Source organism: Diplotaxodon limnothrissa, linkage group LG3 (assembly GCF_057381915.1).
Source record: "Diplotaxodon limnothrissa isolate DT_005_m linkage group LG3, D_limnothrissa_male_GT1.1, whole genome shotgun sequence".
NCBI lineage: Eukaryota > Metazoa > Chordata > Actinopteri > Cichliformes > Cichlidae > Diplotaxodon > Diplotaxodon limnothrissa.
Genome location: NC_140598.1, coordinates 41,377,601 through 41,390,874, shown reverse-complemented (window position 1 = coordinate 41,390,874; position 13,274 = coordinate 41,377,601). Strand labels below are relative to the sequence as shown.

The window sequence follows — 13,274 nt, the reverse complement described above, 5'->3', positions numbered from 1 at the left end:
TGAGTAAATCGGTTTGGCTGAGATTAAAGTTAGCTTTACACCCTTTTGTTTGCGCTGAGCAGAGACGGCAAACAGAGCCTTGCGTTTGCGCCCCTCCCCCCTCTGTTCAGCGCTGAGCTGAGGGGGCGGGGCGGTAGTTAAACTCGCAACAGCAGTAGCACACACAACAAGAGCAGGAGGGAGAGGGAAAGAAAGACAGCCGGGAGCAACAAGAGACAACACCGTCACATTGGAAAGGTACAGTAAAGCGCCTTGAGGCGACTTTTGTTGTGATTTGGCGCTATATAAATAAAATTGAATTGAATTGAATTGAATTAAAGAAAATGAGTGACACCAAGAAAAGAAGCACAGTCTGGAACCATTTCAATCTTATTGACAAAACAAAGGCAGAGTGTAGAGTCTACAAGAAAAGGATATCATATAGTGCCGGCTCCACAAACAACATGCACAGGCACCTAAGAACTGTCCACCCATCAGTGCAATGGGAAAATAAAACGCAGTCAGTTGAGTGTGATATTAATATTTCTAAATGCCAACCTTTCCCTTAATTAAAGATCTGGGCGTTCTTTCCCCCCCCCCCCCCCCCCTTTTTTTTCCATATTTTAATTTATATTTTATTTTGTTGTGGTTTGCAGTGTTTTGTGTTGTTTCACTTTAAATTTGTCTAAAAGGAAAAAGCTGAAAATTTAAGTAGTTAAAAGTTGAAATGTAAATAGTTGGTTTCTGTATTTTGTAATTTATTTATTACATTTTATGTGGAGTGAATAAATAAAAGTATATTTACAGTGGCCCCTACAGACAAAACACGTACAAACTCCAAAACACAACAGAAGTGCTCCAGGATGCTAGGGGCCGTGTTGAGCTTTTGTTACCTAGTGGCTACACAAGCCAGGAAGTACCAACAATCGGATTGGGTGTGTGATAGTAACAGGTAAATTAAGTTTTTTTTTTTTAATTATTTGAATATATATATGAGTGTTTGTGTATTAATACAAAAACAATAGACATATGAATTCAATTCAATTGTGTAATTTAAGTGATCTAGGTAGCTCTGTTTTGGAAGTTCAGTTAACTCTAGAAATGTGTTTTGGAGTTTGTACGTGTTTCGTCTCTAGGGGCCCCCATAAATATTTATAAACATACATAAAGAAAACCACGTTTTTTTACATTACTAATTCCTTTTGTGCATAATTTTATATTGTTGTTGATAATTAATTAATTAAAGCAACAAAACAACCTGAAGAGCCGGTTGGGAGACGAAAGAGCCGGCTCTTTTTAGTGAGCCGAGCCGAAAGAGCCAGTTCTCTAAAAAGAGCCGGAAATTCCATCACTATGATTCAGGTGTGTTGACCCAGGGTGAGATCTAAAACCTGCAGGAAACCGTCCCTCGAGGCCTGGAGTTGCCCACCCCTGCTTTAACCTAAACACAATATGAAACACAACAAAAAATAAAATAAAAAAAAGACTCATTTCCAAATTAGATCAAGGGTACCGTAATTGGAAATGGTACGCATTAACACAGTTAATTTACTGTGTTTCATCTGCCCTGAGTGATTCAGGGATCTACATTTAAAAATGCGCATGAAAAACTAATAGCAAGGTTTTACAATCATATAGTCTACATAACTAAGTAGTGCTAAGTAGTGTTGAAATGTTAACTCTTGTGACTAGAACTTTCAATGGTAAAACACTAAATATAGTTTAATGCACAAGGGTGTTGCAGGACCTTAACTTTAAATGTGTCCTACCTGAGCTGGTTGAAATTAGTCAGTTTCATGACATACTGTAATTCCTCTTTCATCTTGGAACAGAATCTAAAGACAAGAAGTACCGTATTTTTGGGACCATAAGGCGGTGTAAAGCCAATGCTTTAATAGAGTACAAGCTTCGGGTTCACACACACAAAAAGCAACTCTACAATTGCATAGCTGACCTAAAAAAGGGGGAAGATAAGAAGTCATTCAACATTTGTTTTTATTAACCTCCTAAGACCCACTGCCCACATATGGAGACATGGTGGTGATGGTAACTCCATCTTCATCATCCGCTTTCCAATATATCCACGAACCCTCTGTGCACATGTACAAACTGTCTCAGCCTCACCTCTGAAACTTTCAAACCTGAGCTGTGCCTGTAATGTACTAATTTCTAATCTTTTCCATCGTTGCCAGTCCAAACATATATAAATAAATAAATGCAAAAAACACTATTCAATGATAATTCTTACGTTTTCTACTTATTAAATACTACCAATCTGAAATATCTTGGAGAAATAAAAAATACATCCTAAACTTGACCTAAGGCCCCATGAGCTTAATGCATTCATTACATTGGCATCTAAATGACAAATATTTCATTTTAAAATTATACCAAAATAGTATGGCATTAAGTAATAAATCTCTAAGAACAAATCTGTGTTCACAAATTTTTTTTATCTCTCTTGTGTATACTGCATGGGTACTGTGATCCTCTGGTAAATGTAGCTCTAACTCAAGCCAAGCCTTCTCATAGTAGGTTTCCTGTTGAGAGACAAGTAATATGGGAACACACACACAAAAACCTCCAGCAAAGATAATATCTATTTTAGAGTAATTATGAACTATTTTAAAAGAAAAAACATTTATGAATATAAGTAGTAATTAGCTACTTACATTCCACTTCTCTGGGAGGTGGAATTTTTGTGTGTTTTCCTAATACAGGTTTTGCAATATACACGTTTATTTCTCAATGTTCTTTGCAAATAGTGCAAATGTTTTTGGATAGTGCTGAGAATTTATGTGACACTTGCAAAATTTGATGTTTCAGTGAATCCCACAGGCTGAGTTCTTTTGTCTTTGCCTTACTGCATGCTGTCTCTTCACCAAATGTGTTGCAAGTCACATTATCCATATTCTCAGCCAGTGGTGTGACTGGTGTGGGGACAGGTGAATCTGTCTGACTTAAGTTGGGAGGCGAGGATTTCATTTGTAGATATAAAAATTTTACACCATTGACTGTTTTCCGTGTTACTTTTATCTTGTTTGTCCTGAAGCAGACACCGTTCTTCAGTTTGGGCATGATACTAAGTAGGAGGGAGAAAAAAAAGAAAAGAAAAACAACTTAAAATACAGTCATAATAAAAAGCAGTTGAAGAGATTAGCAGAATGTTCAGGTACTAGTTTAAAACAGTACCTACATTACTAACTACAACCAACTGTACACCTGACATTTTAACATGAAATCGTGGATGAATACAGAAATGACTTAAAATGTCATGTCAAAATGGCTAATGTTTAATTTTTAGCAGTTGCACCCATCAATTCACACATGCTAAAGCAATATGAGTAAAAAATGAATGTTAAATTTATCCAGCTAACTTCAGTATTAACTATATGACCAAAAACCACAAAGTGGAATGAATTGGTTGGACTATATGAATAATAGCAAATTAAGCTATTAAAAAGCCAAAAAAATGCTTTAAAAAGGCACATTGGAACATAGCTACTTTAAAGGAAAAATTAAGTCATAATATAAATACCATAATAATTTTCCACACACTTAAGATGTTTAATGTTTAGACACACCTGTAATGCAGTCCTCTAGCTGGATAGTGTTAAGGAGCAGCCACGTGTAGAAAGAAAAGAAAAAAAAGCTTCCGGTTTTGTGGCATCTTTCAATCAACAGTCTATTTATTTGGTCCTTGACAAAAACAAACATAAACTGAAACCTGGGCAAGTTGATGAATTAACCTAACCAAGGAAGAAAAAATGGCAGATTAGCTTGGGTAAAAGACCAAACGATGTGAGCTGCTGGTAAAGTTTCTGGGCTGCCATCCCTCAAGATTCTCTCCATTTAAAGCAATGCATTATCAGGGACTGTAAGATCTAGTTACAACACCATACAACACCATAGTTTTCCAGTCTTGGATGGGGAGTACTGCAGTCCAGAGTTAAATCCAGTGTGCCTAAAGAAGACGTAAAGGACTTTATTTTCTGTGTGTAGTTCTGCTTTCATTGAAATTACTTTGGATGAATGTGACTTACATGCATATTCTTGCACCCTCTTTATCCTTGCAGACAAACAAAATCTTTACAGTACTGCTGTTAAAACTCAGAATTATTTTGATCTCAGTTGGTAGCAAGTTATTAAAGGTGGATGGAGTTTATGTACACTATAAACAAAATAAAGGGTTTGTTAAGGTGTAGCGGAAGTACACATTTCCTGCTTTGGCAGGAAAATGTGAACATTCAGGGTGGCTGTAGCTCAGGTGGTAGAGCAGGTCATCTACTGATTGGAAGGTTGGTGGTTTGATTCCCGGCTTTCCCTAGTCTGCATGCCAAATATCCTTGGGCAAGATACTAACCCGAAATTGCTGTGTGAATGTCAGTTGTGCTTGTGCGAATGGGTGTGAATGGGTGAATGCACAAGTTGTGTAAAGCGCTTTGAGTGCTCAGAAGAGTGGAAAAGCGCTATATAAGAACTAGTCCATTTACCATAAACAAAACAACAGGTGTTTGTAGCCAACATGAGTCTAATTAAGGGAAAACTCAGAAAATACTGAAATGTCACGGAGAATGTTTGGTCTGGTAATCCTTCAGTAATGAAAGTAATAGCTCATACAATACTATACCATTAGGGGGAGTATTTCACTGATATATGACTGTACAGGGTGGGCCATTTCTATAGACACACTGTAATAACATGGGAATGGTTGGTGATATTAAAGTCCTGTTTGTGGCACATTAGTATATGTGAGGGGGCAAACTCCTCAAGATGGGTGGCGACCATGGTGGCCATTTAGAAGTCGGCCATCTTGGATACAACTTTTGGTTTTTTCAACAGGAAGAGGGCCATGTGACACATCAAACTTATTGGTAATGTCACAAGAAAAACAATGGTGTGCTTGGTTTCAACGTAACTTTATTCTTTCATGAGTTATTTACAAGTTTCTCTTTGTTCGCAGCCATTGACATGTCGAAGAGGTTAACACGTGAGGAGCGGATCGAAATTGTGTTGATATCTGGTGAACGCAGTAACCGGGTCATTGCAGCAGATTTCAATGCAAGACACCCTACGAGACCACCCATCTCCCATGCTACAGTTAGCAAACTGCTTGCTAAGTTTCGTTAAACTGGTTCAGTGTTGGATTTGTCAAAATGTGGACGCAAGAAAACTTTCACTAATGAAGAAACATCAGTGGCTGTCCTAGCTTCATTCAGCAAGAGCCCACAGCGTAGCACTCACCACATGTCACTGGAGAATGGCATTAGTCGAATATCCCTTCAGTGGATATTAGCTACTCACAAACGGCACCCTTACAAACTCCAGCTACTGCAGCATCTCAACGAGGATGACCCAGATCGGTGCACAGAATTTGCAGAATGGGCAAAACAAAAATTGGAACAGGACCCTCAGTTCACGCAGAAGATTTTGTTCAGTGATGAGGCAAACTTTTATGTGAATGGTGAAGTGTATAGGAATTTCTTTTACTTATGTATTAATCACATTATTTTATTGTATAATGCCTTGGTGCCACTGGATTTTAACATGTGTCACACTCATACAGTAAGCCAAATAGTGGGGGTCTAGTAAGGAAGTTGGGGGAAGCAGACAACTCCACAGGAAGAATCTTTTGTCTCTTTGATGACTTTGTCTGTAGATGTCTGTAGACGACGCCATCAACATGGCCCTACACTTCATCCTGCAGCATCTGGACTCCCCAGGAACCTATGCCAGGATCCTGTTTGTGGACTTCAGCTCTGCCTTCAACACCATCCTTCCAGACCATCTCCGAGGCAAGCTTTCCCAGATGAATGTGCCTGATCCCATCTGCCGGTGGATCACTGACTTCCTGACGGACAGGAAGCAGCATGTGAGGCTGGGAAAGAATGTCTCGGACTCCCGGACCATCAGCACCGGCTCCCCTCAGGGCTGTGTTCTTTCTCCCCTGCTCTTCTCCCTGTACACCAACTGCTGCACCTCCACCCACCAGTCTGTCAAGCTAATCAAGTTTGCAGATGACACCACCGTTATTGGGCTCATCTTGGACGGGGATGAGTCTGCCTACAGGAGGGAGGTTGAACGTCTGGTGACCTGGTGCAGCCACAACAACCTGGTGCTGAATGCCCAGAAGACAGTGGAGATTATTGTGGACTTCAGGAAGCACACAGCCCCACTCCCCCCCATCATCCTGACTGACACCCCCATCACCTCTGTGGACTCATTCCGCTTCCTGGGTACCACCATCACCCAGGACCTGAAGTGGGAGCCCACCATCACCTCCGTCATCAAGAAAGCCCAGCAGAGGATGTACTTCCTGAGGCAGCTGAAGAAATTCAACCTGCCAACACGGACGATGATGCAGTTCTACACTGCAATCATCGAGTCCATCCTCACCTCCTCCATCACCGTGTGGTACGCTGGAGCCACTATCAGGGACAAACAGAGACTGCAGCATGTTGTGCGCTCTGCTGAGAAGATGATTGGCTGCAGACTCCCATCTCTGCAGGACCTGTACACCTCCAGGACATTGCGGCGTGCAGCTCGGATCTCAGCTGACCCTTCTCACCCTGGACACAGTCTGTTTGACCTGCTCCCCTCAGGCAGGAGGCTCCGGTCCATTCGCACCAGAACCTCTCGCCATAAGAACAGTTTCTTCCCCTCTGCTGTTGGACACATGAACAATAACCATATGACTGTTCCCGCCACTAACACATGACCCTACACTGTGTTCACTGCATCATTCCATGTTTGGCACTGATCACCACCTGCACTCATGTATATATCTTTCTACGTAGCACTCTTAATTCTTATTCTCATGTATATATCTCATGTATATCTCATGCACATATCTTTCTACGTAGCACTTTTAATTCTTATTCCTACTTTTATTTTTTCATGTCTATTTAAGTGCTATTTATGACACTATGTTTGCACTGAAGCACCGCAGCAATTTCCTAATGTTGTAAACCTGCTCAACATTTGGCAATAAACCCCTTTCTGATTCTGATTCTGATTCTGATTTGGGAGGTAGCAAGGGAGTGTGAACCTTAAGGTGTGAAACGGCTGTGTACTGCCTTTCGTTCCTGAAGAAGGTATTTAACTGAGAGCCATGCTAGGCTCAGGTGAGACTAGCATGGTCATGTAGGTCATGTAGGCTCTCCACCAACTTGGTTGTCTGTTCTTTGTGTTTTGATTAAAGAATGTTAGCTACCGCTCACCGCTTGTCTGCAGGCTTTAATTAATGGAAAACTTCCACAATATGAAGTTAACAAACAAAACCACCGCTATTGGTCTGACACTAACCCACACTGGATGGATCCCTCCAAGACTGTTGGAACAACAAAAGTGATGGTTTGGTGTGGTATATGGGGTACAATGATAGTGGGTCCATTCTTCATCAATGGAAACCTCAAGGCCACTGGATATTTGAAAATGCTACATGATGATTTGTTTCCCTCTTTATGCACTGAAGCTGGCACGTTCCCTGAGTTTTTCCAGCAAGGCCAGTTGAATGGCCCCCAAGGTCTCCCGATCTGACCCCTTAGACTTTTATCTTTGGGGTCATCTGAAGGCAATTGTCTATGGTGTGAAGATACAAGATGTGCAGCACCTGAAACTACGGATACTGGATTTCTGTGCTGGCATTTCTCCTGTGGTGTTGCTATCAGTGTGTGAAGAGTGGGAGAAGAGGGTTGCATTGACAATCCAACACAATGGGCAGCACATTGAACACATTTTATAGGTGGTCAGAAACTTGTAAATAACTCATGAAAGAATAAAGTTACGTTGAAACCAAGAACGTGATTGTTTTTCTTGTGACATTACCAATAAGTTTGATGTGTCACATGGCCCTCTTCCTATTGAAAAAGCAAAAGTTTGCCCCCTCACATATACTAATGTGCCACAAACAGGACTTTAATATCACCAACCATTCCCATTTTCTTATGGTATATCCATATAAATGGCCCACCCTGTATATGTTACACCCTCTGAGTTGGATACTTGGATATGTCCACATATGTGAGCTGTCCTGGGTTCAAATTACTTTGGACACAGACGAGCCAAGGTGGCATTTATGCCAGTTACTAGTTCTTACTTATTTCACACGAAAAAAGAGTGGTCACATATGTATTAAGCTGCTTTCACATAGAAAGCCTGATGTTCTGAAACCCACTCCTTTCTCTGGTTTGTGCTGTGGAATAACGATGTCCTTTTGGCACTGAGCAAAATGCAGCCTTTCGGCTGCTTTTAGGGGTCATCACAGCAGTTCATCTGCCTCCTAGCATCCTCCTCTGTTTCACCAACCCTCTGCATGTCCTCTATTTTAGAACATCCATTAACCTCCAATAAAAGTATTTGAAACTAATGAAATATTTATTATTGTTCATAACTATTTTGAACAATTCAAAAAAGTTGTTTCTGCACATCTGGATGTGTTTTTTTAATTGTCTCGTGGATGAAGCACATGTATGAAGTTTTTGCCACTGCCAAAAGTTTTGATCACAACACTGTTGCCTCACAGATACAACGTTCTGCCATCATACATAACTGATATGCCTATTATGAATGTTTATAATAAGTCATGACTAATGTATTAATGTACTAATTAATGTACCAGTGACAAGGACAGAATTATTAAACAGAAAGAAAAACTTCATTTAGTCAGCAACAGAAAACAAAGTCCATCAATATAAACAGAAGTCACACTGAGGATATAAATAGCAACAGTGGAAGACTCAATGGACAAAGGTCTATATTGTACACACACACAAGTTACAAACCAACCTGGAAATATCTTCTGAAAGTACGACACTCGAAAGTTATTGTATACAGACATGACCGAAATATAAATAAAATATTAAAACAACTCAGAAAATCTTAAACCTATTTAATCAAGCAGTAGAACAGATATATGCTGTCCAAATGTGACACAATTACATGATGCTAATGAGTTTAGAGCATTAAATGTATCTTAGAAAACAAGTTAATCTCTTTTAATCATGGGTGTGTTTTGTTTCTATCCACCACCATTATTGAATCTGCTTTATCAGCTTCTATGCAATCTCCACCTATTGCTCCTGCAGCAATGCCTACAGCTACACTCAATCCAACACCAATTAATATTACCCCAACTGCTCTCATTACAGGGCTTAATGGTATTTCTAAACCCTTCACTATTTTAACTGTAACTTTAAAAACAAATCTGGGAACTAATGTATTATTCTACTAGTGACTCCAAGGACAGAATATTTTTAAAAAATACAAAACTTTATTTATTCAGGAATAGAAAACAAATCCCAGCATAACCCAATAACATAGGGTTATACTGTACATACAAGTTGCAAACCAACCTGGAAATATCTGCTTCAAGTACAACACTCAACATTTATTGTATGCAGACACTGAAGAGTGAAACCATCTTAAACCATAGCTAGCAGGATAATGTATGACAAATGTTTTACTGAGGATTATCACAGCAAATTTTTTCAAAAACTAAGAGATAAAATTTAAAAGCAATTGTTTTTGATTGTCTAAAAGGAAATATAAAGAAATACTGGAATAACACAAAAAAGCTTTAAACCTATATAGACATTGTAAGGAGCCTAAGAAAAGCAAAGTTATGAAGCAGTAGAACAGATAAATGCTGTCCAAATGTGACGCTATAAAATGATGATAATGAGTTTAGAGTATTACATGTTTCTTAGAAACATGTTAATCTCTTTTAATCAGGTGTGTGCTTTGTTTTAGTGTTTATGAGACTTCTTCCTGCTTCCACAGCTAGTTCACCAAGAGCCTCAGCTGTGTTCATAACTGCCTCCTTTATTGAATCTGCTTTATCAGCATTACGATATCCTACATAACTCCCACCTATTGCTCCTGCAGTAGCAGCAAGGCCTGCAACCACACCAACCGTACCCAATCCAACACCAGCCACTCCAGGGCTTAATACTGTTTTCAGTATTGGAATAACAGCTGCAATCATTATTGGCACACCAAGCAGTGCTCCCAACAGCATCCCTGTGGTAACACCAGCAGCCATCTTGAGAATATTGTAGACTCTCTTCTTTGCCTCCTCTCTGATTTCTTCCTGTGACATGTCTCCTGATGATGATCTAATGCTCTCTTGCTGTTGTTGTATTGCCTTCTCCACTTCTTGCAGCATCTCATTTGTGTAACAGCCTCCGCCGTTGTTCCTCACCATCTCTTTTATTGTGTTGAGCAGCTTTTCCCTCTGCAGCTGGTTGTTTCTGTATTCATGCTGCGGGTTGTTGTTCCATTGTTTGTTATCAAAGACATGGCAGCGCCCACCACATCTCTCTAACAACTCACGTAGACGGTTGTTGCCCCTGCAAAACTCTTCAATCTGCATTCTTTCAGGAAGATCGTCACCACGAGTGAAGACAAGCACAGCATATCTGAAAGCTTCTTCAGAAAAAGACTCTATGATTTTGGTAATAACCTCGTACTCATGATCTGTGAATCTCTCCACTTTCAGTAAAATAAGAAAAGCGTGAGGTCCAGGAGAACACTCTACGACACACCTTGCAATCTCATTTCTCAAACCCTCTTCAGACCTGCGATTGTCAAAGAAACCAGGAGTGTCAATTATAGTAACAGATGTTCCATTCACCACTTTGGTAGCTTTCGTACACTGACTTGTTCCAGAGGTTGCAGTATGACATATCTTAAACACCTCTTCCGTCTCTCCAAATATGGTGTTGGCCAAGCTGCTTTTCCCACTTCCAGTTTTTCCCAGCGTGACAATCCTCAGGGGTTCTGCACATAAGAGAATAATTACTTCCTTTTTTTTTTTTTTCAATATTTGGCATACTTCTCTGTTTCATATCACACACAACAGCCATGGTTCGTTCTTGCTGTATGGAGGACCACAAGAGCCACGCGCATCGAAATAAAGAATTCTGTGCTTAAATAATAAATTGTAGAATAAATTCTGCATTTGTAAATGCCACATTAATAAACTGATTTTCCAAATGCTTTTTAAAATGGCGATTCCACTCCTCATTTCAAAATCCATTTCCCTTAGTAGTTGGATTAGCAACTTTGTTTTAAAAACCCTGCTGCAAGGTAAATTAGCCATACCGTGAGATGCAAGGAGCTAAAAAGAGTTTAGCAAAAAATGCCTAAAAATAAAAGAAAATATATCTCACCTTCCATGATCAAAAAGGAAGTTAATGTAGTGTCACAAGAATTCAGGTTAATATCAGCACGTCCCTTTTCTGTTGTTGTCGTCTTTGTTGTCTAACTAGACTCTGATATGACACTTATTTTCGTTTCACTTCTGACTTGGCTGCACTCCCAGGATTCTTTTTTTTTCTTTTGTAGACAGGTTGTGAACAAAATGAACATCTGTGTGAGCAAAGACAAATTAAAATTCCAGTTTGTACAGAGCAAAATGTTTTCCTTACGTTTCTGGCTGTTCATCAGAAAGCAGACATGTCGGTGTAAACAGTTCTCATCTTGGCTGAATTTTATCTGCCGTCTCCTCTCAGCTCTGATCTTATAGTTATTGCGTAGTCACATGACTCAGCTGCACTGAGAAGAGTTATGTAGCTGTGATGGAAGGTCTTATGGCTCACCTCACTAAAAAAAGAGCTCAAGGGGCTCTTCGGATTTTTTGTTTCTTAAATTAGTACTAAACATAAATTATGTCTAAAATTAATTACCAATGTATAAAAGATACATTATATTATATTTAAAAACAAATAACCATCACAAATTGATAAAAAAGGATCCAATGTTTGATCTGTGTGAGTAAAGACTAAAACTGGACTTGAAAAACTTAATATTGTTAAAAGTTTTAAAGTGAACATCTAAAAAAACGTTCTCTACATGTTTCTCTTTCCACTGCTACAGAGCATGAAAGCAGTGGGTAATCAGGTTTCCAACTAAAACGCTGACATTCATTTTTATGTATTTGAATGCCTGCCAAAACATTTTGATCAGAACAGCCAAAGAATCAGATAAAAAGTGAAATAATCTGATCAGTCCTGTTTTCTTTTGTTTATACCAAGATATCAACATTTTAAAAACAACCCTCAATTTTTCTTAAACTCTTTAAAGCTGAATATTGGCGTCAGGAGAGGATACATTTCTTAAAGTGTTTTTGTAGTTGACTAACAGACTGTTCCGGCCGTACTTGCTAAAACAACAGGCTTTTTTAAATTAATTACACAACATCATATTTTATACCTTAATGTGAAAGAAATCTGATTTGAGCATAAATCTGATTTTTAAACTATTAGATCTTTATTTACTGCATTAAGCTCTTATAGTTTCATCAGAGATATTAAGGAAAACTATAAATTGTTTAAACAAATCATTAGTAAAGTAACCATCATTTGGTTTTATGACAGGTGTAGGTATTTCAGTGTTTTTAAGTATTTCTAAATACTGCACTCACATTCTTATACTGCAAATGATTGTTGACAATTCAATTTCTCCATTTCATTTTCTTCTTACTTCTTATTTATTTTTATTAAAAACTGTCAGGGAGAAAAATCTACACTTCTGAATACTAACCAATATTATTTTGAGATTTCAGAATTAATTGTACAAATAACTGAATATCACTAAAACATTTATTCTCATTAGAATTTACTTAGCCAGACAGTTTCCTCTCCAACTTCCAGTGGAGAGATATGCACGACAAATAAACCTTTCGGCTTTAATAAAACTCTAACTTGAATTTTGTAATCTTAATTTAAGTTTCCATAGAGCTACAAACTCTTTCAGCTGCTGGTGAGTTTTAGTGCAGCCAAGGACAGAAACAGAAAGTGAAACAGAGCTACAGTCAGAGTCCAACAGCAGAGAGGAAACAGCGAAATCACAGTTTACCATTAATTGTAATCTTCAGGCAAGAGTACCGCTGATTACCATCATCATGGATAGTAAGTTAGATGCAGTTCTTTTATATGCACTGAGCATTGAGCTTAGACATGCACAGACATGCTTACAAGTGCCTGTAGTTTCATTTCAGTACCAGTGCAAACAGATTATTTTCAAGTCTTTCCTAAAGCAAACATGTTCGTACCTGAGAGGTTGATCAACATTTAATCATTCCTCCATATCTAATCTAATTTATACTGTTATAGCTAACATGCTACACAATGAGCTGTGTTTTGATATTCTAGCTAAAACACGTTCCTCGTTTTGTAACATGCTTTTCTGTTCATTTCTCCTGAGTGTGCTATGGCAGCCATCTTAGATATACAGTAAGTGTTTCATTTATTGGAAGCACTGAAGATCATTTGGTGTAGGGGGGGGTTTTCTTA

The 13,274-nt window shown here is 38.7% G+C and overlaps 1 pseudogene; it reads right to left on the bottom strand.

Moving 5' to 3' along the window:
• Window positions 1-9,671: 9,671 nt before the first annotated feature.
• Window positions 9,672-12,446, bottom strand: LOC146635859 (GTPase IMAP family member 7-like; annotated as a pseudogene).
• Window positions 12,447-13,274: the final 828 nt, after the last annotated feature.